The sequence below is a fragment of the Psammomys obesus genome, unplaced genomic scaffold (genome assembly GCF_907164565.1).
Source record: "Psammomys obesus unplaced genomic scaffold, mPsaObe1.curated_primary_1811, whole genome shotgun sequence".
In the NCBI taxonomy this organism is placed as follows: domain Eukaryota; kingdom Metazoa; phylum Chordata; class Mammalia; order Rodentia; family Muridae; genus Psammomys; species Psammomys obesus.
This window is the reverse complement of record NW_026591598.1, coordinates 9843683-9870273: the sequence shown is the minus strand read 5'-3', so window position 1 is coordinate 9870273 and position 26591 is coordinate 9843683.

Genomic DNA, 26591 nt, shown 5'->3' with positions numbered 1-26591 from the left:
CTCTCTCTCTCTCTCTCTCTCTCTCTCTCTCTCTCTCTCTCTCTCTCTGCCCTTCTCTGGGTGGAGGTTGGGCAGAGGCTTGTCCTTCCGGCCAATGTCGTGCAAATCAGCCAGTTTTGGTACTGCTGAGGCTCAGGCTTGCCTGTCCAGGCTATCTAACCTCCCTGATCCTTTCTACAAAGTGTAGCCTGTTCCACTTGGATACTTCTGTTGCACCTCATAGGAGCTGGCACCAGTGAGCAAACCCTGTGGGTACTGGGTTGAGCACTATGGGCTTGTCTTAGTGAATTCCCAGTAAATGTCATTTCCCTTAAAGACAGGGAACTGATCTCCATGGCTGGAAAAAGAGGAGAGAATAACGGAGCTCTGGGAGGAGGGTTCTGGACGGGGGGAGGGGGGGGTTTGCAAGGTGAGACTGACCAAGCTTTGAACCAGGGGTCTCAGGACAAGTCTTAGAGGGAGAGTTATCCCTGTGCTGAGGCCACCTGTGGGGGTGGGCATGCTGGCATGAGCACTCCTGGGTCTCAGCTGGCTTGGTCCTCAGCCTGGATGCATGACAGGATAACTAGCCAACAGGAGGAGACTTGCTTCCCAAGTTCTTCTACTGTCCATCAGTCCTGTGAGTCCCTTCCTCTCCTCTCTGGGCCTCTGTCTTTCCTGTCTGGACCTAGCAGATGACGGAGGCTGTGGAGGAGGGAGGAGAAACAACTCCGAGATCTTCAATGAAGTCCCCAGGGTCAACCTGCAAGTTGGTGACCAGTGGGGCCTCTCTGGCTCTGCCAAGGACCCCCATTTTCAGCGTGAGACCTTCTTCTTTCGGGCCACGCTTCAGAGTGTCAGCACAACTCCTGGTGGCGTCCCTCCTGGGGACTCGATGCTCTCATCCCTGTCTTTCAATTAGCGCTGGGGCTGTTTTCATTAAGAAAGGGCCTTTCAGAAGTGACATAAAACACGGCTTGAAAGGAAATGCGGTTTCCATTTCTCCTGCTTTACTTTCATCACGCATTTCCATTTCAACGGCTTCTCTTTTCTTTCTCCCTCTCACGTTTTAAGCTCAAAGCATGAAAGAGCCCTAAAAATGCTCAGTCTTCCCCACTGCCTTCTAGCTCCCCTGGGGTCTTAGGAGAAAGGGGCTGGCTGGCTGAGCCTCTGCCCCTATGGAGGAGACTACCCACACTTCCTGCTACTCAAAGGTGTCTCCACATGCACTCTCCTGCTCAGGCATGGTCATGTTTGTGTTCTGGAGCCCAGAGTGGGGCTGGACTGGGGACAGAGACATCAGAAAGGTGGCCAGCTCAAGGGGCCAGGAAGGGAAAAGGCCGGAAGCAGAAGGGAGTAACTTCAAAGGGCCTGAGTTTGTGGTTCAGTGGCAGGGTACTTGGCTGTCAGATTAAGGACAAGAATTCATTCTCCAGTATTGCAAAATGAGGAAGAGGAGGGATGGGGCTAGGGAGGGAGAGGACAAGGAGGAGAAAGAGGAGGAGGAGAAGAAGGAAAAGAGAGATGGAAGGTGGTGGTCAGTAGCTTTTTAGAGTCACTTGGGATTTATAGACTCCAAGACAAACTTATTGATTTCAAGGGAAGGTGGAGAAAGGAAGGTTTTGGCCCAGGGATTGGGTAGGGATGCTGTTGAGATGGGTCATATGAGCACAGAGTGCAGCATCTCTGCTCACCCTTGGCCTCAGTTTCCCAAGTTATAGTTATGCGAGCAGAACTGCAGATATAGGCAATTTTTTCTGGATACTTTTATGTCACCTTGACACTAATGAAAGTCACCAGCGAGGAGGAAGCCTCAATTAAGAAAATACCTTTGTAAGACTGCACTGTGCCCCAGCCTATAGAATATTTCTTTAAATTAGTGATTGATGGGGGAGAGCCCAGCCCCTTGCGGGTCGTGCCCCCCCCTGGGCTAGTGGTTCTGGTTCTATAAGAAAGCCAGTAAGCAGCAGCGCCTCTCCATGGCCTCTGCATCAGCTCCTGCCTCCAGGTTTCTTCCCTGTCTGAGTTCCTGCCCTGACTTCATTCAGCCATGATCTGTCATGCGGAAGTATAAGCCAAATAAACCCTTTCCTCCTCACCTGGCTCTGGCCATGGTGTTTCATCAAAGGAATGGTAACCCTAACAATGACAGCGATAGATAATCAATAGACTGATTAGTTAAAGGGAACAGCTGGAGCAGACACCTCGGCCGACGGTTCAGAGGGGACACGGTGTTATTTGCTGACATCTGTCTCCTCCACTGGACTGTGGTGATGTCTTTCATGTTTACTGCTGTGCCCTTAGACCCCACAGGCAGCCTGGTGCTTAATGGGCATTCAGTTCATTTGTGCGAGACCGTGGGGAGACCAATAAAGGCCTGTGGAGAGCAGCTACACACCTCTCATTCCTGGATCCAGTAGGATCTAATAGGACCCAGATGCTTTTGACCAAATATGCAGTCCAGATTGCACAGGAGGCAGGCTTTGTCCCTGACACCTGCTAGCCTCCACCCCCCAAGGCCCCCACCCCTGTGTTCCTGGCCTCTCCTTCCTGTTTGGAGATGGCTGCTGTGTGGCAGGGCTGCAGGCAGCTGGGCATTTTTCCCTTTGCCCAGGATTGCTGCTGTGGGCTGTCCCTGTGGCCATGTGTCCCTGAGCCAGGTGAGAGTGTGGGGCAGCTGTTTGTCTTTGAGGGCAAGAAGGCCTGGGGAAAGACAGCAACCGGGTACGCAGCATTAACAGGCTGCATGCCACCACTTGTTCAAACAGTTCAAGACAGATGAATAAATATTTGCCCATTTCCGTCTCCGCCCTGGCCCTGCCCTGCCCAGTCAGGCATTTGCTGGCCTCCTGTCTGGATACGACCTGCTGTTCCCATGTGCTCAGTTCTGACCCTGCAGCTCTGTTTAGAAACAGTTTCGATGCTTCTGCTGAAGGAAGCCACCAGGCTTGAGGAAGGATACCGTCCTTCGCCTTGGTCAGGTACATGACAGTCTTGCAGAGGCCCCAGGCAGTAGACTGGGAAACCCGACAACGCCGCTTCAAACCTTGGCTCAGCCATGACTCTGAGTGAGAACATTTCCGAGAGCAGCCGCTGGCTCAGCCCGGGACTACCCCACTGGTGTGCTAGCACACCTTCCAACTTTGTGGAGTCGGCTCTCTTCCACCTTTATCTGCGGAGCCATCTCCCAGACCCAGTACAACTGCATTCAAGGTTAGCCAGTCTGTCACTTGTCCCCATGAGGGCCAGGTCAGCCCTGTGCATCTGCTCATCCTTCCCTGTTCCTTGGCTCTAGCCATACGCGTCTGCCTCCAGCCAGTGACCCTTCAGAGGCAAATGAAGCACACACCTCATCCTTCTTGTGCTCACTTGCTCTCTTCTGCCTGTTCTTGCTCTGCCCCAAAGCAGCCCAGCCTTCAGTGCCCTGTGAATCTCAAGAACCTCGAAGGCAGCATGGGGGATAAAAGGGGGACCTCTAGCCAGAGCCGTGTAGGTCATTTCTGCTCCACTCCTGAGCGAACAGACCTGGAGGGAATCTCTCTGAGGCTCAGTCCATCCAACTGGTGCAGATGTGATGCCATTCCCATAGGACTCTCATATGGCTTGATTCTGATAATACCCCTATTGCATGGTAGGTATCTAATAATTGCTGGCTGGTATAGTCAGTGTTATACTGATACTCAGGATCTTCTCCTGGCGTGTCACCTCCAGTGGTCAGGCGTAAGCCCTGGGGAAATCTTATCTATCAGCCTGGCTTTCGGAAAGAGAATTGGACAATACTCTAATTCCAAAGAGTAAATGTCACAGGCTTGGGGAGGATTTGGAGGTACTGGAAATAAATATCAGCATGGAAAGAGGGAGGGAGAGAGAGAAAGGGGAAAGGAAGGGAAGGAGGGAGAAGGGGGAGGAGGAAAAGAGAGATGGGGGCACTTTTCTTCCATCCTGCCCTGGGTTTCACTTATGGGACCTCCACAAAGGAAGAGAATGTATTATCATACCCTGTTTACAGTGTGGGATGAGAGCTGGGCAGGGCAGGGCAAAGGGGCAGCCTCTATCACCGATCTGGCTGGCCGTGGGGTTTTGTTTTCCCTTCAAAATGTTGCTTGAAAAATTCTATATCTGTCTCCTCTTCAGACGATCCCTCCACAAGGAGGCCTTTCTTGGCCTCAGGACAAAATGGTCCTCGTTCTTCTCCCTCTTTACTCCATTTCTTAGTAGGAGACATCAGTAATGAATGGCTGCCTTTTTACTGTCTGTGGAATGTTATATTCACAGCGGCGCAGCACCTGCCCAAGGCCACCCAGCCTCTCACTCAGTCACTTGGCTCACAGGATAGCCGGGGGCTCATTGGCTCTCCAGTGGTGGACATGGCTGCTGGAGACTCCTAGTTTTGCTGGGGTTCCCACTGGGAACTTGAGAGCTGGCAGGTAGAGTGGGCCTCTCATGGCCATGCCCCCAGGGATTTTGCCTGGCATAGACAAACAGCCAGCAATTCTCATAGAAAAATAATGAATGAATAAACCAAAAGGTTCTAAGTAGGTCTCTCTCTGTGTGTGTACAAGTGTTACAGACAAGCTATAAGTAAAATAGTCAGAAGGTATTCTTTGGCGATGAGATTAGAGAAAACTCCATTTTAGTTGTCGTCTAAAGCAATGGTTCTCAACCCGTGGGTCATGACCACCTTGGGGGTGTGAATGATCCTTTCGCTGGGTCATATAACAGATACCCTGCATAGCATATATTTACAATTCACAACGATAGCAAAATTAGGGTTATGAAGTAGCAACAAAATAATTTTTGGTTGGGGGTTACCACAACACGAGGAACTGTGTTCAAGGGTCACAGCACTAGGAAGGTTGAAAACCTCTGTCCTAAAGTGTGTTTTCAGAGGGATCAAGTTGTGGAGATGTCACGATCGTCTGCTTCCTGAGAAGGAAGTCACAGATTTCACTGTTTGCCCAGATCAGCACGGCCTATGGGCATGTTTATGAGGAAATGTCCTGACTGTTAACTGAGGCAGGAGGACCCAGCCCACAGTGGGGGGCACCATTCTCTACTTGGGTTGTGCTGGGATCTATAAGAAAGCTACCTGCGCAAGGAGCCCAGGAGCCAGATAATGAGCCAGCAAGCCCCATCCCTTCATGGTTTCTGTTTCAGTTTCCTGCTTGAATTCTTGCTCTGACATCTCTCAGTGATGGACAGTGACCTGGAAGTGAAGGACTGTGACCTGGAAGTATAAGCCCAATCAACCCTTTCTCTCCTGAGTTGCTTTTGCTCATGGTATTTGTCACAGCACCATGAAGAAAAGGAGAGCACAAGCGCAAAGCCAAGCAAACGGGTCACCGCCGAGACAGGCAGGGCCACACTTGTCCGTGATGCCACTGTGTTAAGTGGCTCTGCCCTGCTACAGAGTGGTGGCACAGATAGAGATGGGCGTGACACCGGCAGCTATTTGTGGAGTAGACACCAAGTCACCCTTGAGAGACAAGAGCACCTATTCCACATGGCTTGGGGGGTGGGGGTGGGATTTTAATGCATTGAGTGGATGGCTCAGTGAGTAGAGCATTTGACATGCAAGTGTGAGGACATGAGTTCCAATCCCCAGCCCCTGTGTGAATGCTGGCCTTGCATCTCAGCCCACTTGTAATCCCAGTGCTTTGGAGGCTGAAAGGGAATTCCTGGGGCAAGCTGGCTAGACAATCTTATTGTGTGAGCTCCAGCGTAACAGAAGGCATGCCTCCCTGCATAGAGGTTGAGAGCCCCTGACATTAAGCTGTGGTCTCCATCAGCATGCATTCACACGCGTTCAAGCACCCAAACTCGTGTACCCACAGACACGCGTGTACACCACACACACGCTTACATAAAAGCAAGTTTAAAAACACAATAGTTTCTCTATAATCACGTTCTTTTCCCTCCTCCTGATTCCAAGGTATTTTCTTTTCTCTTTCAGAACCTTTCACAGTCCACGTGAGAAGTGGTTAGCTGTTCCCCTCCAAGCAAAAGCAAGCTGGGATGCCGCTGTGACTTACACACGTCTGATAGACTGGGAAGGCAGCGTGGACTTCATCTTCCACACTTACTGCTGCAGGCGGGAAGTTCTCTGAGGCTCAGTTTTGGGGATCACTGCCCCACAGCTTGTGAGCTCCGGCTCTGTTTACACAGACACACCCTGGCAGGAGCCTCCTCATTGCTGGCTGCTGCTGCTGATAACATGGCTTTAATACATCTATAAACATTTGGGGATCTTCTCAGTTATTTATTTTCATTTACGTTTAAGAAAAAATAAATTGTCTCTGCACTCTAATAAAATCGCTGTTCCATGTCCCTGCACACGCTAAGTGGGTGTGTGCTGGAGTCCAGAGCTGCTGGTGCTGAAAATTGGCATGCCATTTCTGGTACTGGATGGCCAGGGGCCTTGCTTTGCAGCTTGGGGACAGTTGTTTTCCCTCTCTGAGTCTCAGGGTTGTCCAGCCTGGAGTCCACTGTCTGCATACAGTCAAGGATAAGTATGAATGTGGCCCCCCCCAAAAACCTGTAAACTTACTTAAAACATTGTAAGGGGTTTTGTGTGCAGTATTTGTGCATTATGTAGATGACAACAGTGTGTCCTGATGTCAAAAGATTAGACATGCCAGCAAGTGTCTCATGGTCACGATCTCTGTCTCTAGGAGAATGAGATTCTGAACAACAGGGGTAGAGGACATCAGTTATTAAGCACATAAGCACCCATTATGAGCCTTGCACAGTCTGGAGCTGGGGAGCAGACTTAACCCTTACCACAAAGTATATGTTCTGGAGCAGACAAAGCTCCCAAAGCTGTTGAGCTCTGACGTTCAGTATAGGCAGGGATTCCTGCATACTTTTCTTTCTGCAAAGCATGCAACACTGGTGGGCTCAGCTCTTGGGGTGGACCCTGCTGCTACCTCCTCCAAGGATGACCCGAGTTCTCTGGAAACGGGTGCGGGGTACGTCCAGTGGAACACCATCTTTCCTTTGGTGTCCTTGGCCTGCCAGGAGGTCAGCCATGCTAGCAGACCTTGGTACGCACCTGAGGCGTGTTGCTCACGGGCAGGCTCAAGACCTCACGATGCATCACACATGTAGCAAGTGCTGGTCACAGAGGTGCAGCTGCTTCCTCGGAGCGCCCACCCCAGGTCAAGGTGGCTATCGTTTTGCTTTTCCTTCTCCATGTCTTTTCTGAAATTCGCAGCCATCACCTTGGCTAGTGCCAGGCTGGTGCTTGCTCTGTAAGCATTCACGGCTGGTGAGCTCTGCTCTTGGGGTGGACCCTGTCGTCAGCTCTATCCCTGGACTGAACCCTGAGCTGGACCCTGAAAGGCTGAATCACGGGAATGCATAGACCAGATGTGGCGGTGTCCTTTTCAGCCTAGGGCTGAGTGGCGATAGCAGGGCTTCTAGCGATGAGAAATGGATGCTGTAGGCAGGGCTTTCTGAAGAGCCAGAGACCCTGGGCTATCGGAGCAGGACTGGAGGTGACCACCTGGGGAAAAGAACAGAGGCTGTATATGCGAGGGAGGGGCAACCACTGGTGGGTCCTAGAGGTGACAAGGTAAAGGGCCCAGGTCGGGCCTGACACAGGGCTTTGAAAGCTACAGCTGGACAAGGCAGGACTCAGAAGTCAGAGCCCATAGAAGACCTCACACAGTTCCTCTCCAGGATGGGCTGAACCTTGGCACCCATTAGCCATTAGCTCCCATTACTTTTATTTTCTAGCTCGTTCTCCCGGGGCATCATGGGACATATTAGATTCCTGTGGCAGCCAGGGGCAGCTGCACACTAGCTTTGTCTCTAGTGCCCACATGTTTCTTTTTTAATGTCTGTCCTCTGCAACACTACACAATACCCTACAGAGGCTCCCAGGTGCAAGAAAAAGGCTCAGGTTCAATCACTCACTGTTTTGCAAAACCACCATCTGATCTTGCTCTGTCCTGAGTCCTTTTTAGGACCCCATGATCAAGGTTCTATCATTACCCCAATTTGACAGCCAGGGAAACTGAGGAGCAGGGGACCTTGCCCCTCGTTCCATTCCAAGAAAACCAGACCCCTGGGACTGAGGCCTGATCGTCTTTCAAGAGCTCAGCCCCTCTTAGCAGTATGCCATCACGTGGGCCCTTTCCAAATACTCTGTTATGTCCTGTTCTGCTGCACATTGCCGTCCCAGTGTGTACAAGCAGAGTAAATATTTAAAGAGCTTGGCCCTGGCCTTCCCAGGCTTGGGGGATGGTGTCTGTTCAGCTGTGATTCCACATATTATCCTGCCTGCTAAAGGGAGCTAATTATCCTCTGTGATGCAGGCCCAGCACCTCTCATATAACCTGACTGAAAACCTCCAATAGGCAACACTAATTATCTCCTTCTTACAACCCAGGATAATATACCTCAGAGAGAAGCAGGAACTTGTCTAAGGTCACACAGCAAGGCAAGCCAGGACTAAGGTATCCTCCTTCTGAACCTCTCAGCAGGGGTGCTCTCTAATCTAGCTTACCTTTCATAAAGGGGCCATGAGCAGAGGGAACAAGCTTGCTTTATAGCTTCTGGCTGTCAGAACCAGAGCCCACAGCCCTGTGTCCCCCTTACTCACAGGCAGGTATGCTGAGATCCGGAGTTGAGCAGCCTCTATGTGGGCTGAGGCCTCTGTGGTCAAGGCCATGACTCTGGCTTGCCAGGCCCAGGACAGTATCTGTTGTGGGGGCAGAGGTGTATACAGTGAGGCAGCCAGGGGTTGAAACATTTCTGTTCTGCCTCCTCTGTGGCTGGACCAAGGACATCCCCCACCAGGTTTGACCACTCTTCCCTGAGCTGTTCCACTTTCATCCTGTGTTCTAGTCAACCCTCAGCCTATCAGGGCCCAGCTGTCACTAGCTGGCATCTTATGAATTTGGGCTTTGGCACACAAGGCTCATTAGAATTCAACAGAAGAAGGAGGAAGAGGAAGAGGAGGAGGAGGAAGAAGAAGAGGAGGAGGAAGAGGAGAAGGAGGAGGAGGAGGAAGAGGAGGAGGAGGAGGAGGAGGAGGAAGAAGAAGAAGAAGAAGAAGAAGAAGAAGAAAAAGAAGAAGAAGGAGAAGAAAAAGAAGGAGAAGAAGAAAAAGAGTCTTCAGAACCTTGTGAATACCGGAAATGGAGGCTGTCCTCACCCACAGCCTCATTCTTTGCCTCTACCTGCTTATCTTGCCATGCCCTTCACTGCAGGGGCTTCCTTTGGCTTCCTTTGGCACCACTGTACTCTTGCTCACAATGTGGCCCCTGCCTGGGCTGTCTGCAAATGTAAATTCCAACTCCTTCCTGGCTCAACTCTTCCTCCTGGCCTTCTAGAGTCAAGAGGACTCATGCTCATGGGGTGACTGGTTACAAAACCAGCACGTTGGAGGTTGGTCTAATGCTAATTACTGGCCCTCAAGATCTGGTCATTGCCCACTGGACACACCCATCCTTGTTTGTATAAACCTGCCTAAAACATTATAACTGATTGGTTCATTAAATGGCCTATCCCTGGGCAGGGCAAAATGAGGTAGTCATGGCCAAGGTTTCTGGGCTTCGGAGAGAATCACGGGAAACAGACAACACTTGCCAATGAATCTAGGTGTCTGCAGTAGGGATGGATCTCTTGGCTCAGGCTTCCCACAGAGCATGGAACACAACTTTGAAGGAGGTTGTAAAATCATGGGTGATTATCACCCTCAGGTCAGAGTTCTCCCAAACACTTGTAGCTGAAGTGACATAAATTATTCTAGCCTGCCTCAGATGACCAGACTTATGGGCATCCTTTCAAGCTTACCGTTGTGCTCCTGTTTTACACAGAAGATCTTTGTATCATAGAAGAGTGCTTTTCACTTTGTGGGCGGTGACTTCTGTGGGGGTTGAATGAGCCTCTTAAAGGAACCACCTGAGACCACCTGCATATCAGGTATTTACGTGATGATTTACAGCAGTAGCAAAATCACAGCTATGAAGCAGCAACAAAATCACTTTGTGGTTGGGGGTCGCCACAACATGAGAAACTGTATCAAAGGGTCCCAGCTTTAGGAAGGTTGAGAATGGCTGCTGTAGAAGATGGGACAGGGTAGCCCGAGTGAGCCACAGCTGTGGGGAGGAGGAGCTCAAAGACGCAGGGAACAGTTGGAACAGAGGAACAGCAAACACAAGGGGAGACAGGCACAGAAGCAAGAGCCTGGGGACAGCATGTCACACGCAAGCACTCTGATTTGGCCTGCTCTAGCCTGCCTGTCCTTAGGCCTTGCTCCTCACCCATGAGTTGAGACCCTGTGGAAGATGGACCCATGCTGTCCCTGCCCAGCTGTCCCTTCTCACTCCCCCGGCCTGAGACGCACTGGTGCCCAGTGGGTGAAACCACTTGCTGGTAACTAGGGTGACTATAGGGCCTCAGCCTGCAACTCGGGACAGTTCCTACATAGCCCTGTTCCTGAACCTAGAGGATTCTGGGATCCAGTGTCCTTTCCACTGACCTGAGGGACCCACACAGAGATGGACTGCATCTTGATGGACATGGTGGTGGTGGTGGTGGTGGCATATCTCTACATATGAGCATGTCTTTGTCCTCACAATTGACTTTCTCTGACACTCTGCCCAGAGACCCATACCACCTCAGCTGGTGCCACAAAGCACGGAGCACGGAGACTCTCCAAAATGCCACCACAGAGCCGCTGTGTCTTCATAGGCCAGGGCCGGGGCATGTCCTTCTCAGAGATTTCCCCTTCCTAAGAATATAGTCTTCTGCTGAAGCAATGCCCTGGCCAGGCTCAGCTGGGCTTCTGGAGGGCAGCGCCTGGCAGGACATGCTGGTCCCTTCATGTCTCAGCTCCATCATGGCCTTTACTGCCGGCAGAGCTCCAAGGTGCCCTTTACTTTTCTGTGTTCTAGACCATCTCTCAAGGAGACAAAATTACCCGCTAATCCTTTTTATTTCCACTCAGAGCTCCTAGGAAGACTCACTTGACATCTGAGACAGAAAGAAAACACAATAAAAGCGAGAGACATACACTATCCAACAGGACCTGCCAGGTTGAGAGCTCATCTTCACGTCTGTTCGTGGGACCAAGCAACAGGAGGGAGAGTAGGTCTGACTTAGGGTCCCTCATATGGTCCCATCAAAGGAGGGAGAAGTGGGGGAGTGGGGCTGAGTCTGCTCATATTTGCTCCCTATGACACACTGTCAGGCTTTGACCAACCCAGCACAGAGCAGCTCCCATCCCCTTTCTGACACCCCCTGCCCATCTCAGACAGGATTGCACCCAATTCCATGAGTTGTCTTCCCTCTCTCCAGTCCCAGCCGCAAAAAGGTCTAGCCTTCTGTACGGGCTGTGAGGAACACTGCCTCCTCCCCTCGAGGTGAGGTTGGGAGAAAGGCAGTCAGGAGACAAGCCATCTTTCTTGTTCATTGTTCCCTCAGCTAGGGTCACTGCTATAGGAGAACCCCCAGGTGTGGGTTTGTCACGGCAACTGATGCTGACTCCACCGCTAGGCCACCCCACCTCATCCTCTGTTCCTTGTGACCAAAGGCAAAAGGCACCATCTGTATGGGCTCAGTCTCTTCGTCAGGAAAGTGACCATTTCTGCAAGCTTGGACCCACTTTGGAGTCTTTACAGCCTTCAAAACTAAGCTGCAGGCAGGGACTGAGTGTTTATAGAGCACAAACCCTTGGGATGTTTCAGCTTCAAACCTTAACGGCAGGCTGGTCTCCAGAACCCTTATTTTGCTATTATTATTCCAGCGTGACCAGAACAATGGCGCCGTTTTTATGATGGACAGCAGCCCCGTATGAACCTGCCAAGAGCTTCAGACACAAGCTAGCCGGATCAAGCCAGCTGGCTTCTCGTCTTGAGTCTCCTGACACCCCCTGTGATCTTGCAGAGGCTTTGTCCTCCTTTCCAAGTGTCAGTTTTTCATCTGTTAAATGAACTTATAGTCTTCTAGAAATGTCCAGGAAATAAACCATCCCTTTAAATAGATCAGCAGGGCCTTGGGCAGCCTTTCAAACAACTCAGAACAACCAAGGATGGCTAAAGATAAACCTGCCAAGATGTGTTTGGTCCTTTGTGTTTACTATATCCATTGGCTAATTTACTGAAAACTGCCACAGGCAAGGCCAAGGTTTGGGAAACATTCACTTAGCCTTTTACCCGTCCATCCATCCATCCATCCATCCATCCATCCATCCATCCATCATCATTTTTAGTCACTTAGCTATGGAGTCCTAGGTCTGTCACAAATACTATTTGAGGGCACAATTGTGGGAAAAAAAAGGACACAAGAAACTCTATCTCCAAGAAGTTCACATTTTGGAAGCAGAGGTAGGAAGTGAATGGTTTATCAATGAAGGTAGCAGAAGCTATGTGCTGGAACTCAGTGGGTGACTGACAGGGTAGAGAGAGCACCCCCAAAGGTGTGGCTGTGGAGCTTATGTTCAGCGGTGGAAGATCCAGCCTTGTGGAGGTTGGGGCAGGAAGAGGATGAGAAGCAGGGAGCGTTGGGCAGCTCACGCTAAAGGCTGGAGGTAAAGACTGGCTATGGTCTAGAATGGAGGACAGCTCAGTGTGGCTGGAACAGAGATCCAGAGGGGAGAACAAAGGGAAGTGGGGTTGGAAGTAAAGCCACGAGGACCAAAGGGATTATGCAAGTTCTTGGCACACAGTAGGCCCTTTAGAGCTTCTATCTAGCTCTACATTTCGGAGAGTCCCCCTACCCTCGGGTTCCGGTAACTTGAGGGATATTTGAGAGTTGTGTTAAGCTCATAAACTTTGAGCAGGGGTATGGCTGGGGGCGGGGGTTGAGAAAAAGCTCCTTTTGGTAGGTAAATTCTCTCACACCTAGACAAACTGGTACTACTAACTGGTCCTGGGAACATTCTTCCTCCCCAGCTGATGCAGAGGTCTGCAGAACCATGACTTTTCATCACTGGGATTTTGTTGTGCTTCTGAAGACAGGCCTAAAGTTCCAGGTGAAATGCCAAGATGAATTCAAGATTTCAAACTCCTTCCAAGAATGTCAGAGTATCTGACAGCATTCTAAAATTAGACAGTTGGATATGTGAGGGAATCTCACTTTGATATGCTTGAAACGTCTCTCGTCCTTCCTCTCTCCGCATGCTGCCTGAGAAACCTAAGTCTCAAGTTCTGCTGCTTATCAAGGGTTGTGCAAGATTTTACCAAGGCTGACCTGCTCTCTTGACTGACTGGGCTGGACCTAAAGTGGAAAGTCAAAGGGCCCATTTTCAAGAAGTAAAGACTAAGATCAGAAGTCAATGACTTCTCTAGGAAATGCCTTTCAAGATAAAGTTAGGTCATGGGCATCTCCCCCAAGATCTGTCATGCCACAGTCGCTTTCCAGGTGCTATGTGACATTGAGACAATATGAGCAAACATCTGTTTACTCTAGAAAGATGACAATAACAACAGATCAAAGAAATGATTGTATCCACATCTGGTCTGGTGAACCAATGAGATAATCAGAACTTCATCACTCAAAACCCCATGTCTGTATAAGTGGTATGGAAAGCTGCATTCCTGGAGTTTCTTGCTCATCTTGCATGCATCTCCACTGAAGAGTCTCCTTCCTTGAGCAGTTCCTTCCTCCTTTTGGAGCTTTCCAAGCCTGTGAATTTCTTGACCTTCCTGAGCCTAGTGGCTTTTCCTTCCCTCCTGCTGAGTCTTACGAACCTCTCACTTTTTCCTGGAGGGAGTATTTCAATTCTGAGGAGATAGCTATTCAACGCTTGGTATGTCCAAACTGTCCAGAGCCAATAACTACAGTTAGTTAATTGATTAATTCTAAGAATATTTATTGATGGGCCAAATAACATTCAAGGCACTAGAAAAACAGAACAGAGTAATATTAAATATTTGTTCTCAAGGGAGTGGGACTGTGACTAGACATAGAAGGAGCACAGTGTACTGAGTGGGGGAAGACTGAGATTTGCACAGGAAGCCCTCCAAGGCAGAGGCAACAGGAAAGTAAGCAAGGAATAGAAGCAAGGTGGGAAACGTAACATTCAAGGCCTTGCAAATACAGGCTAGGGAAGATGGCTTGGTTGGTAAACAGCTTGTCCTGCAGGCCCGAGGGCCCGAGTGTAATTCCTAGAACCCATGTTAAAAGCAAGGCAGCAAAAGCTGGGCGTGCCAGGGTATTGTACTCTAGTCCCAGGACTTCGAAGGCAGATATAGGAGGAGCCCCGGAGCTCCTGGCTTGGCCAGTCTACCTGAACTGGTGGTGATTTTCAGCTTCAGTGAGAGACCCTGCCTCAGGTAGAGAATGATCGAGGGAGACATTCAGTGTCATCTCTGTCCTTCATATGGACCTACACACATACATGTACACAGATAAACACTCCTGAAAATATTCAGAGATCTTGCACGTTAGGTGTTGGAGGTGTGGCTGGGAGGGAGTGGGCTGGGGGGCCCAGGCCAAACCATGTGACAACAACAAACTATCAGACCAAGAGCCTCATTTCTTGCTTGCTCTTTCTTCATTCTCTATGCTCTTGGTTAGGCAGCCAATCAGAGACTTCCTGAATCACACAGTAATCATGTGACACAGAAGTATCCATTCCTAGTATCTCCTTCAGGCGTCTACTCTAGTTGGTTTTGGGATAGTCACTCAGCTAGGACCTGTTTAGGCTAGCCAAGGTACCGCTCTGATTTTATGGTGGTTGGAGGAGTGGGCTAGCTGGCTCTCTCCTGGGGTCCACTGGCTATAAGCTGATACCGTCTTCAGTCAGAACCTCTGGGGGGCTGGGATGAGAAGGAGAGTTGGGCTTACAGCACTTTTGTCTCTCAGCATAAAGAAGCTTCCTACCCAGGTCCAATTGCAGGCTTGCATGAAGCTCGGCTCCTCACAGTCCCTACCTTCCTGGTTCCCCTCAGTGAAGGTTGTTCTTCCGCTGGAGCCCTGGCCCTGCTGTGCCAGAGGCAGAAACTGGCAGCTTCTTTTCTGGTCCCCAGGAAGCTCTGTTGGATGGCCCAATTATTTGTAGGCAGCGTCCTCTTCAAAGAGCCTGACATAGCAAGAAACTTTCCCCACAGCTGGGAATCACGGAGGCCCTGCTGATTTAGTGATGGAGCAAGTGAGAGCCCTGTTTCCCGGAGGAGGCTGCTGGATAGATGAGGCTGGCCTGGTATGAGTTGTTTTTGTGGGGCTGGCACGCTGGGACTGCTCTGAGGGAAGCAAAGATACCTAGATGTCCCAGGTGGCTAGGGCCGAGGGCCGAGGCTGTTGGAGGAGGGTGGAGTCCTCGGCTTTGCCAATCTGTGGGAGGTACCCCTCAGGGGTTGCATGGGTTACTCCTTCACGTCTTTCCAGGAAGCCGTGATGGTTAAAATTACATTTAAGGTTTTAATCACTCTAGTATATATAGCAAAAGCACCTCTAACATGTAAGCCCCTAGCTTGAGGGGGCTGTGCTCCACCAGCCCACTCTGCCCTTTTCCTCTAGACGTTGAAGACTATTCTTAAATTACTGATCTTGTAAGATTTGCTGTTCTTGCAAGATAGTAGGTCATAAGAGTATCTGCTATTTCTGCTTTTGTAGTCCAACTCGCTTACTCTGCTCAAAAAGATGACGAGGGCAACCGCCAGACATATGTGTTGAAACAAGACCCAGACTACATGAAGACCAGGATACGTGGAATTGTGTGGCTTTTGCCTTTATAAGCCTTGGACTGATATGGCTAGAGGCTGCATCTCAGGAGCATTCTCCAGTGCGGTTCTGACCCTGCATTAGACACCAGTGCCTAAATAAAATGCCTCTTCTTATTGAAATTGATCCATGGTCATGGTGAAGCTGGGAGCCCCCCCACATCCATAACAGTGGCTCTGTCTCTGTGACTCCCTGGATTTCACTGTACCGTAGATTTTTCTGAGCACAAGTTTGTTAGCATTACAAAACCAACAGTTTTGTAAGTCTGGCTCAAAGAAATGTCCAGCCAGAAGTGGCCCAGGGGGACACAGGCTGTGACTTCTTTGGATCCCCTCCATTGCTGTAGGAAAATGCTCATTTAAGTCTGTCATGTATAGGCCCCACGGACACCAGTTCCTTTCTGGCCACAGTCCTTGGCGTGCTATAAACCAGAATGGCTGTGGACCTTTCATTCCTGTCATAACTAGTTTGGTCAAGTTGATTTGAGTGACCACGGCTCTGGGACACAGATTTAGGTTATTCCCTTTCTTGTTTTAATGTGGAAGGAGTTCCGTGCAGCTTTATAGGCTTACAAAGAAAGTCTGAAATCAAGACAAGTTTCGAGTACATTGGTGGGTACGTGGGAAAGGTGTCTGCAGTGAGATGGGGGAGGTTTTTCTGTAGGCCTCAGATGGTGTCTGATGACAGTTTTAGCTTTGGGCGGTGGGAACTAGTAATCTGCAAAGTTAATAGATTCAAAGGGGCCTTTTAATCTAAGAGTCACAGGATGTTAGTTCTGACACGGAAATGGACAGGGAGTGTTTGTTTGGATAAAGCAATTAACCCCTAGGCCCGCAACATCCCAACCTCTCCATACCACTGGCTGTTCTGGTCAGCCAACCATTCTTGTAGACCCAGCTTCTTGACAGTGCAAATCAGGTTATACCCTGGAAGAGGGAATCTCAACTGATGTGGAAGGACCCAGAACACCGTGCCATCCCTGAGCAGGTGGGCCTGGGCTGTATAAGAAAGTTAACTGAGCAAGCCAGGGGGAGCGATCCAGGAAGCAGCATCCCTCCACGGCTTCTACTTAAGTTCCTTTCTTGACTGACTGCCCTTGGTGGCAGATGACAACCTGTAAGCCAAGTTGCCCTTTCTACCCTCCATCCCCCCAAGTTACTTTTGGTCATGGTGTTTATCAAAACAACAGAAACCAAACTAGAGCTCTCCATCTTCCCTGTCTGGACTACTGCTCCTGCCTCTTCACTTGGAACCACCCCATCCTAACAGCAAGGCTAGCTGCTCTGTCCCCTCCTCCCACTGAGGTCTCAGCTCAAAGTGTTCCTTTCTTAGGAAGACTCTCCTCGCCCCCACCCCCACCCCCAAGACATTCCCGATTATGTCACATTGTATGGCTTCCTTTCAAGCACCATGGATGTCTTTAACTGCATTGACTGCTGCTCTCTCTCCCAACCTCCCAGTGATTCCTGGGGACAGAGACCTGCCTGTCCCCAGCTGCACTGCCAGGTCCTGCAGGCAGCACATAGTAGGGTACAGTGAGCCCCATTGGAGTGAATGCGGATGAAGATGGTCGTTTCCGGAGTCCCTGTATCTCTCCCTGGAATGTGCAGGGACTGTTGCCGCCCCAAGGCTCAGTCACCTTCCTCTAGGCTTTTCCTCTGTCACATTATACCGGCTCCTTCCTGAGATCCTAATATCAGACACATTTTAGGGTCCGAGAAGAGCATTAAAACCAGACAACTTTTTTTTTTTTTTTTTTTTTTTTTTAATGGCCTAAACATGGATTTGCTCTGTAGCCTGTGAGGACCTTGCCTTAGGGGTTGAGCTAACAGTAAACATCCTTTTTTTCTTTTTTCGAAGAGTAGCAATAATTTTAGGGCTCTTTTAGGATTCTGCTTTTCCCCTTCACTCACAAAGGAAAAAACACTCAGGTATGGTGGTGTACACTTGTTATCCCAGAGCTGGAAACAAGGAGACCTCAGATCCTTGGAGCTCTGTGGTCAGCAGCCCAGGCAGCTTGAAGAGCTCCAGAAAGTGAGAGACCCTGCCTCAAAGCAAAACAAAACAAAACCAAAAATCAGACAACCACAAAGCAGACAATAGCACAGGCACAACACCCCACCCCAGGTTGTTCTTGGTTCCACCTGCATGCACACACAGGTATACATGTACTGCGCGCACGCGCGCGCACACACACACACACACAACACACACACACACACACACACACACACACAATCCTCTTGCTAACTCTGGTGTGTTTGTCATGGTCCAATGGCCCTCTTTCTCATGATGTTATCTGCAACAAAGTCTCTCATCTGTCAGGAGAATAAACGCTTCCTCTTTATTTGTATGAAACAGTGTCTATGAATCCATCTCTTTTAACCTCTTCTCTTCTCTAGATTCACAGCCGGTTTCCCATCAGCAGTAGTACATAACTGGGTTTTGCTACATAGTCTAGGGTAACAATCTCTGCCTTTTACCTGGACACTGTTGCCTCTCCGGGGCAGTTTTCTATTCCTTCCATCTGTCCCTTGCTCCTCCTTTTGGATGAGTTTGGCAATGTCTCTGACTGCATTTTATCCCTCCTGCTGGCTTTGCAGCTCTAACTCTTTGTTTTGTTATTTCGGTCTTTGCCTGAGGGTGTGTAGTAAACATTTTTAACTTCTCACAGCTCTCTTTCAAGTGATATTCCAACACTCCTGTTTGGTATAGAACTCTGACAGCATCCCTTCCCATCTTTGTGCTAAAGTTGTCCTGCGTTTACTTCCACATAATGAACACCAGTCAATTATCTTTAAAAAAAAAAAAAAGGTTTAAATAATGATAATGTCACTGATATTTACCCACAAGGCTCTCACTTCCAGAGCTGCTGATCATGAGGTGTCTATGCCCATCTGGTACTGTCATTTTCCTTCCACCTGCTGTGATTTGAATTCTAATGTCCCCTCCGCTCAGGTGCTCTAACACTTGTTCCCCAGATGGTGGCGCTGTCCTGAGAGACCGTGGGATCTTTATGCTGTGGAACCTGTCCAAAGAGGTCAGTAAGTGTAGCCTGAGCCTCAAGCTTTACATCTCAGCTTGCTTTCTGTGAGCAAGCAGCTGCCTCATTTCACACCAACACGAAGCCACGTCTGCCAACATGGCGTCATCATCACACCTTCCCTTCTCGGCAGAGCAAAACTGCTCAAATTGCGAGCTGAAACAAACTTTTCCTGCCTTAAGTTATTTCTTGCCGGGCCTTTGGTCATAACAATGAAAAGACTAAGTGACTGGTGTTCCATCTTTAACAGCCCCACACATTTCTGGTGGTTCCCCCAGCCTTCATCACCCCTAACACGACATGTGGGGTGCCCTCTGCTCAACGCTCCAGCAGCCCTCTCTCTGTTGTCACTCCATGTTGATCTCCCATCTCCAGGGCTCTGCTCTGAGAACTCAAAAGGCCTAGATCCCCACATTCTGACTCAGCTTCAGCTAAGGAGGAACAGCAGCTCCTTCCACCCCTGCCCAGACTGCAAGCTGGGACAACACAGGCTTAACCCCCGTTCCTTGTGAGATCCTTGTGCTTTGTCTCTTGGTGCCTGGTGATGAGGAAACAGTCATTTTATGTACTTTGTTTATATTCTCAGTCCTGCTGTCCAACCTTGTCTGGAAGCAGAACCCCTGATAGCCTGCACCGTCATTCATCCCAAACCCCACCTAAGTCCTTTCTTGTATTAAGTATTTTATCTTCACAGCAACCTGAGATGTAGGGACCATTACTGTCCTCCAGTTTACAGATGATGAAACTGAGGGGCCCAAGGACAGACTGCCTCTTCATCTCTCCTCTGTAGCCTGCCTTCTCCATCCTGACCATAAGTCCCCAGATGTTTCATGCATAGTCCCTGCCCCTTACACACAAGGAACATGGTTGGTTATTCTCTCACATAAGAAACAGGGTCCCTGGAGACATGGCCGCCCCATGCATCTTGGGGATTTCCTGCTCCAGCCCAATCAGGCTTCTCCAAATGTGACCTGCCCTTACTACCCAGCATCCCATAGGAGCAGACTCTCCTCTCTGGTTCTAATTGATTCTAAATAGTGAAAATCCACTTGGTTTAAAAATACTCATGTGTCACACACAGTGCCCCAGGGAGATCATAATTCCACACGCACGAGAGGCAGGAGCCATATTGTTAGACTGTTTCTCTAAATACCTGGAGGCCTTTGGGTAATGACTTCATTTAAATGGAGCATCAAAGAAAATTAGAGGTGACACTGGTGTCTCCACAACAGGCTGTTTGGCTGTAGAAGGAGTTAGTCAAGCATGAGGCCATCTCCTGTTACGGGATCTAGTCATCTGCTCAGAGGCTGGATGGGACCTGTTGGTTCCTCTTACCCAGAGCATGGAGGCCCAGTGGATGAGGCCCTTAGAGAAGGGGTTGGCAGCTGTCAGTGGCCCAACAGGGGATGAGGTGGGTAAGGTGAGTGATGTAAGGGTGAGATGTTATGTCAGGCCTCTTTACAGGCACGCTGCCAGGAACCTCATGCTATTTGCTCCACTTTTACAGGTGGATAAAGAAAGCCTCAATGAGATGAGGAAATCTAGCCAGCTTAGGCTGGGCTCTTCTCATCCCTGACCTGCTGTGTGATGGTTGATACTGATGTCAACTGATGGGATTTAGAACGTAGGAGACAAGCCCCTGGCCACATCTGTGAGGGCGCCGATGTGGGATGATTAACCCTAACTGTGGGCTGTACCATCCCATGGGCTGGCTTCCTCGGGAAGAATAAAAAGAAAGAAGCTACCTGAGCACTGGCATTCATCTCTCTCTGCTTCCTGACTGTGGGTGTCATGTGACCGTCTGCTTCGCTGCCCTGTCACATGACTTCACTGCCATGGTGGGCTGTATCCTCCAAGTACAACCAAAAGAAACATTTCCTTCCTTTATGTATGGGCAGGGATGCGGGAATCACAAGGACAAAGGCTGGACCAGGGCATCCCTGGAAGAAGGATGCTGACCTTGGGCCAAAAATGGACCTGCAGTTACTCATGAGCACCCTGAATATGGTTCTTCTTCTCCAGCGCATCAGTAGGCAGGGAAGGCCAGAACCCTATTCACCTCCATTATTTCTACCCTTGGGAAAAATGGACGCTTGCTGCCAACTTGCCCCCTGAAGAATGCGATTCTGACAGGCTACTGTGCAAATCCATGTTTGGTCTCTCCACAACCCCCTGAAAAAAATGGTTTTGTCTTAACACTCTTCTCCAAACCCTAAAATGTGGCTGTTATTAGGAACTCAGAAAGGAGCAAGAAAATGTCACCAGGGAAAGGCCTAGAGGAGGATGATGGTCCCTGAAGACAGTAAACAGTCCCTGCCCGTTGCAGGGGAAGAGCCTGGGATTCCGCAAACACCCTTCTCATTCACTCTGGCAAGGCCCACCAAGCCCTACTATGTGATGTGTAGAGAGCTTGGCAGTTCATCTTGGGGCAGGCATGTTTCAGTTCCCAGGGGCTAGTGGATTGAACTCAGGTCCCCATTCTTCCAAGGCAGGCTCATTAGCAACTGAGTCAACTCCTGAGATTTCAAGATGAAACAATGACCTTAGATGAACCAGGTAACAAAGGTCTAGTCTAAAACTGATAGGACATAGAGGAAATAAATCACAATTGGAGGGAGAGAGCTGCACTGTTCTTCCAGCAGCCAAAGGAGCAAATAGAGAGCGGGTGAGGGTACCGAGTTAGATAAGACATTCGACAAAGAGCCCAAACTTACATTTAGAGCAATGGCAGAAGACACACTCCTTTCTAGGGCACACTGGTTATGGAGAGGGGCAGAGGACACTGGAAGGGAAGGGATTCAAAAATATCTCGAAGTTTATTCTCTAACAAGGTATATTCTCGAAGTACAACACCACTGAGTTAGTGATCCATAACACAAACGCATCCAGAAAACAGTGGTTTAGAAAAACCAATAACTGACTTTAAAATCGTCCATGGTACGGAAGAAAGTCGGAGAAATGACAGAATTTCTTGCACCAACTAAAAATTGAAACATAACAGGAAAAGTTGCCAGCTGTGAGTGGGAAGCTAGAAGGAGTTCCCTCGCTGGGTGCACGGGGATTTGGTTGCCGAGAGTTCAAGGCTGGAGCCACCCCAGGTGTTGACTTAGGCAGACAGTGGTACAGCCATTAGGGGACTAAAACCCATGAAGAAGTGGAAAGGACAAGCCACTGCTGCTCACCACAATTTGGAGAAATCTCAAAATAATTCTGCCGGGTGAACCAAGCCAGACAAAAAGATCCCATGTGTTACAGTTCCATTTATATACAGTTCGAGAAAATGCCACCCGTCTGTAGTGATAAGGAGCAGATTGTGGACTGGGAGATGGCTTGCTTGGTAAAGTACTTACCACATAAACAGGGAAACCTAGGTTCAGACCCTCAACATCCACTTCAAAGACAGATGTGGTGGTGCTTGCATTTGTAACTCCAGCTCTGGGGAGGGGGAGACAGGCAGGTCCCTAGAGCTCATGATGGGCCAGTCAGCCTAGCCAAATGGATGGGTCCCAGGTCCACTGAGAGACTCTGCCTCAAAAAGTAAAGTGGAGAGCCACTGAGGAAGACACCTAACACTGACCACACATAGGCACACACATGTGCATGCGCCCTGGCAAGAACTTGTACACACACACACACACACACACACACACACACACAGCACATGCGCACATGCATGCACACAAACAGAGACACACATACAGACTCACACATAAGCACACGTTCAGCTGGGGACAGGGTGGGCAAACATCTATTGTCGGTCTGGGTCATAGGGAGGTGAGAGAGAGATTTCGTTGCTAAATGCTCATCTTGATCATAGTGTGGGCTTTGTAGATGTGTCTGTATGCCAATGTGTCAAGCTCTACCTTCAAATATGCTCGCTTTATTGAATGACAAGTGTACCCCGGTGAGGTGGTTAAAAATAAGTCTTAGATATTTTCAATATTTTTTTTGTCTTAAGCTCAGTGCTAAGGATTGTTCTGCTTTATTCTTATTTGTAAATAAAATATGAGGGTGATTCCATTATTGCTTTCACTTTGTGAATAAGGACACTCACTCGGAGTAAAGAGACCAGCACAAAGTCAAGTGGTTGACCAGTAGGCTAGACCTTGATCTTAAGTCAACTTCACTCCACATACAGTGCTTCTGATACCCAAGAAGCACATCCCTCATCTTCTCTCGGTGACCTTATATGACCTTATATGACATTTACACTGACAAGATTTTCTGGAAAAGCTGGAGGAAGTGCAGATACAACTTCAGGGTTCTTGAGAGCTGGGTGTTGCCTCTGAATGGGAGAACAGACAGCTGCTGTCGTTCCATCCCTTGTCACTCGGTCATCCCATGGTCGTCAAGAGGAAGGAGTCTTATCAGTTGGTAGGGTCACACAGGGTCGCAGAAGCAGAACATGCTGATCTGAAGCTCATTCCCACTTCTGCCCTGCGACGTCTGGGTCCTCCCCTCCCATGTCTCTCCTTCTCACATCTCCCTTGCCTCCGTACCCCATCTTCACGCAGAGTCTTCTGTGCAATCTTGAGCTTCTCTGGTTCCAGGACTCTGACATCATGGAAGGCCTACTGAGGAACAGGAGACTGACAAGGTAAATACCAGGGCGATTCCATTATTACCTATACTATGATAGGTAGACTGATACTCAAAAAGATTCAAGGAAACTGAAGAGCGCACCCCAACCCCGGGTGTGGCTCAGTGCTGGTGGAGGCTTTGACTTTTAACACATTCTCTACTGTTTCTGGGTCTCAGGTTCCTTGCCTATAAAATAGGATTAATCAAGTCAGCGTCAGATGATCCTTAAGAGACTCAGAGCAGGGTGCGACTAATACCCCTGGCATAGACCCACTCTTCAGAGAATTGAGCTCTGGGCCTCCCAGGATTTCTCTGCCTCCACATGCTACCTAAGGCTCCTCTAAGAAAGGCAGAGGGCAGCTTGTTTATACAGCTGTGGTGCTTGGAAACACAGGCAGATGATCCTGAACCAGCATCCTGGCGGCCCGGAAGGTCCCAGCTTAGTACCAGGTGGGATCAGATCTGGGACCTGCCCGCCCTAGTGGGATTCCTTCTCCTGTCTTCCTGACCTGATAATGGCTGAGACAGAGCTTAGAGAGGCTCTGGTGTGTGTGTGTGTGTGTGTGTGTGTGTGTGTGCGCTCTTGAGAGTGCTGGGCTCATTCCCTCTTCTCAGGACCCAGAAGCTACAGTACAGATAACATCATTATGGATGACAGAGGCTGGGTCTCTGTATCATACCTGGAGATGACCACCCCAGGGGAGATGGGGGAGATGCCCCAACAAGAAGTGCCATCTTGGGATTTCTCTGGGAGAGAAACTGAGGCTTTCGGCAAACCCACCACATTTCAGGACTGTTTGGTACAGTGCTTCTCGTCCTAACAGATTCTGCTGAGTGCCACCCCTCCTTCCCTCTCCATCCAGTGGGCATGTATTGGTCAATCATACTGTAGCCACAGTCAAAGAACAGACAGACAGACAGAGACAGAGAGACAGAGTGGGAGAGAGACAGAGAGAGACACAGAAAGAGAGAGAGGCTAGCACTCAGCTTGCCCCTCTCTGGACACACCCTCAGCTACATATCCAGAGTTGTGTTTCCTGAGTGACCTCAAATCCAGTCATACTGACAATGAAAGGGATTCACCCCAGCAGGCCTGGGGAAATGGCGAAGCCAAAAGGGTAAATAAACAACCATTGCACTGTTATACATGAAAGGGTGACCCCCGTGGGCCAGCGGTATAATCTCGGTGGGCTGTCTGGGACCTAGGCACCTCACCCCTATGCTAGGGTTTAGGGATCTGAGTACAGGAGACGGGAGAGATAAAGATAATAACCTGGACGGGGAAAGTCTGAACTGAATGCCAGCTGTTGTCAGTCCTTCCCTATGATCACGGCATTTCAGCTCTCCCCTAGAACATCAGTGTCTCCCCAAGCCGACACATTAACACCTGCCTCTGGCTGCTGCCATAAGGCCTGCCTAGCCACGTGTGATGCAGCTCGTGAGAAAGGCTCTTGCCGGAAGCCCTCAGATCCACTCGGGGTGCCCGGCTATCTGTTCCTGATTAAGCCACATGCCACGGGTCACCATGTGGCCATCTTTAATGTTGGATCCTTTCTGATGTGCTCATTTCCACAGCCTGCTAATGGCCAATTTTCTTCTGTGCCTGAGGTTTTGATCCGTGTCTCTGAGGCAGGGTCCCTGGGTCTCTACCTGCTTGCTTTCCTTCTTCTACCCAGAGCTAATATGGCCAAGGCCAGAAAGGTTTCCACGACTGTCTCCCAAGGAAGGAGGCAGGAGACAGAGCAAAAGATGTCTCTCTACCTCCTTCCCAGAGCCCAGCACTCATGTGTGTGTGTGTGTGTGTGTGTGTGTGTGTGTGTGTGTGTGTGTGTGCGTGCACATGCATGCACGAGTTCATATGTGAGGGACAGATCAGGGATGGCATTAATAATACAGCCACTGATGTCATGCTGTAGGGTCTCTCTTTGTCAAGGCACTTGTTTCTCAGAGCCAAACAGACCTCACCTGGCATTATCCCGTCTTCCTTCAGGCAGGCATCCCTTCTGATCATAACCTAACAGGCCTCAGGAAATGCTTGCCAGAGAGAGGCAGGTAGGAGGGAGGGAGGCTGAGATGTAAAGAAACTGCTGACTCGGCAGCATCTGGAAACTAAGCTGTGGGATTCCACCCACGAGGACATCTGGCTCCCAAAATAGACCTGGCTTCCCAGACTAGCACACACCCAGAGCCCTTGCAGCTGAGCCGATGTGCAGTTTCCTGCCAGAGCGAGACAGGCCGGTCTCGGTAACTTCACTGCGGCACCGTAAATATGGCGGTCTCCCCAGTGGTGGACACAGTGTGTGTGGGGAATCTTTCTTTCTAGAGGTGCCTGGCTCATATGTGCGTAGGATACTCACAGGCTTCAGACCTGCAGTTCTGCACTGACGAGGCTTTGTGCAGGGTTCTCAGTGTGGCTGGCAGGGCTGACTGGCAGGTGGAACAGCCACCATGATAGATAATTAAATGATCATATATCGGGGCACAAGGGGTGGCCATGTGGCCAGTGTGGAACCCACTCCCCTTCCATGAGACTATATTCAGTGCTGTCTGCAGAGCCCCGTGGTCTAGGCATCCTAGGGCCTGCCTGAGTGGGCCACTGGACGCCCCTGTTCTATCTGAGTACTGAACAGAGAGTGCCCGGCTTGCAGAGAGCGGAGGATGGCATTGTGGGCCATTGAGTGCCCATTTATCCCCTGTCTAGCTGAATATCTTCCTGCTTCTGTGCCAGCTGTGGAGCTTGCCCAGACCCTGGCTTGGAGTGACAGAGCCTGCACCTCACTCCTGCCTCTTCTAGTAGGCTCATCGGCTGTCTGTGGGCATGTCCAAGTGCTCTCACTTAGACCTGTCCCCACCAAGCCACCTGGTTATGGAGTGGGGAAGGTGGGGGCAGGAGGAAAAGTTGGTACAAAGTGGGCACCATTCCTACCCTTGCCCTGGCAGCTGGGCTTGCAATGTCTGTGCTCAACTAATGTGAGGCCCTTAATCAGAAGACAGCCATCCTCCAGCATGGGAGCCCTTTGGGCTCTGGCCACCTGGGTCAGGTGACCACACCTGTTTATTTTTGTCCACCCTGAAGGCCTGACCTATTTGAGAATGGGATGGTCAGAGTGATTCCTGTGCCGCTACTAAGGTAGGGTGGACATGGGGACTTGGCGGCCTTCCCCATCCATGTGACCCTGAGTACGCTCTTCAACTTCCCCGGGCCTCGTGTTTCCTCAGGGTAGAGCTGGGAGTGACGGATCCACGTTGCTGAAGGGAGAGCTAGTGAGGGCGCCCGGGAGTTATCTGACTAGATCCAGCAAACGGTAGCCGC